Genomic DNA, 2450 nt, shown 5'->3' on the forward strand with positions numbered 1-2450 from the left:
GATGACTTGAAGAGTTTACTGATTTAAGTAAAAGACTACACTTTTTGGTATGGATTAGACCTAAACCAGAAGAACACAAAAACCCTCACAACTGGATCAATGAGGCAACATCATGATAAGAGGAGGGAAAACATGAAATTGTCAATCATTTCATTTGAGTTTGGTCAACAATAAAAATCTATGGCCACAGCAGTCAAGAAACCAAACGATGTATGAGACTGGCCAGATCTTCTCTTTAAAGTTCTGAAAAGTAAAGTTGTCACTTTGATGGAGAGATTGCACTCAAGCCACCAAACCAGGATTTCCAAGACTGTGAATCTTTATGGGAGCAGACGTCCTCAGACAACCTCATCTTTCTCTCTTCAGGTTGCTGGTGAGATTGAACTGCCAACCTGTGATTACCAGCCTAACATCTAACCCTTAGTACCACCAGAGCCCACTTGATTCAGTTGTCTCAGATGCATTCGAAAGCCAGGCAATGGGAAAGGAAGTGTTGTGAAGAAGAATGAATGTATAGTGTACTGCCAGAAGAGCAAACAAATAAGCCTTTGAAGTTTTGAAAATAAAATGTCCATGATGGTAAATTCATGCAACTTTTATTTGCAATCATGAATTGAATGGTGTCTGACCTGGAACTCAGAAAAGAGCAACAGTGAGCAATTGAAAGAAACCAAAGTTATATGGGCAAACTGGTATTGCTGGGCCCAAATTGGTTGGGCATTTAGGGGTTACTTTTCTTTATATGACATACTGGTACTGGAGCAGAGTCAGCAAACAGATTCTGATTGAGTTAGATTTCAATTCTTGTGAATGTCAGGCATTTACAGGAACTAGACACTAGATAAGTCTTAGCATGCTCAACTAGAGCTTCGTGTGCGTCCATCTTGGGCCTAGGATAGTCAAATTAATGAAAGAAATACAAAGTGTTCATTGGAAGTGAGAACATCAAGACTTTAGCTCACTTTCACTGGACACATCATCAGAAAAGACCAATTGTTAGAAAAAGCCATCGTGCCGAGGACACCCTCAATGAGATGGATTAATACAACAGCCACAACAATGGTTCAAATATATCAATTGTCATGAAGATAACACAGGACCACACAACATATTCTCCAGGTAGATGAATCTCAGCCTCATGAATCTCAGCCATAAGAACTAACAACCCATACTCAGAGCAGTCCTCTACTAAAAACTAGAATGGGGTCATGGTCACTGCTTTAAGAAAGTCCTGACCATAAGAAAAAAAGCAGGAGCATGTACTGGTTCACTAAATAAGCTGAAAAAATACCATCAGGTTTGGGTTAGGTTTGAAAGGGATTTTAACCACACTGGGAAATATGAGTAGGAGCCCTGGTAGTGTCATCACTATGTGTTTGGCCGCTAACCATACAGTCAGCAGTTCAAAGTCACCTGTCATCTGCGGGAGAAAGATGAGACTTCTCTGCTCCTGAAGATTTACAAAACCCTATATTGGAGAAGAAAGGCGGGGCTTTCTACTCCTGTAAAAAGTTACTGTCTTAGAAACTCTAGGGGCCAATTCTACCTGGTCCTAGAAGGTCTTCATGAATCCGAATCCACTGGGTGTTTCAAAACCAAACTCACTGCCATCGAGTCAATGCTGACTCATAGCAAACCCCTGTGGATTTCCCCAACTGTTACCTGGTTGCCGGAGTAGAAAGCCTAGTCTTTCTCCACCAGAGCTGCTGGTGGTTTCTAACTGCCAACATGCAGCTCATAGCTCAACACGTAACTACTACATCACCAGGGCTCCTGACTTGATAGCAGTGAGGTTTTGTTTTTGAGAAATCATTGTGCTGCTAACTGCAAGGTTGGTGATTCGAATTCACCAGCAATTCCTCAGGAGAAAGCTGAGGCTGTCTGCTCCTGAAAAGATTTACAATAACGGATATTGCAGGAGAAAAATGAGGCTGTCTACCCCGTGAAGAGTTACAGTCTTGGAACCTCAAAAGGGCAGTCTAACTCATCCTATAGGGTCAATATGAGTGTATGAGTGAGGTCACTATAAATCATAATTGACTCCATGGCAGTGAACTTGTAGGAAAAGGGCGAAGCTACTCCTGTACCAGTGGTCCCTAAGGGAGTCAGCTAGGAGCTGAGATAAGGGGAGGGTGCTCCCTGGACGGGGCCATGATAAGGGAGCATAGCTCATAGAGAGGGCAGGCTCACGGGCGGGGGGACGGAGGCGGTGAGTGGGGCTGTGACAACAGCCTCCATTGTGAGGCGCCTGGGGGAGGCAGCCCAAGATGTGGGAGAGAGGTAGGCGAAATGTCAGAGGACGGATTCCTAGGGCAGGACAGCTGCAGATCGCATAGGCGGGCATGAGACAGCGGCCACCTCTGGGAGGCGGCAAGGAAGAGGGCCAAGCCAGCAAGGACAGGGGCTGAGGCAGCGGGGGCGGGCGCGATGGGCGGGCTAAGGCGGCAGTG

This window comes from Echinops telfairi, unplaced genomic scaffold (assembly GCF_000313985.2).
Source record: "Echinops telfairi isolate 266 unplaced genomic scaffold, ASM31398v2 ScPeMD7_20;HRSCAF=75, whole genome shotgun sequence".
Classification (NCBI taxonomy): Eukaryota; Metazoa; Chordata; class Mammalia; order Afrosoricida; family Tenrecidae; genus Echinops; species Echinops telfairi.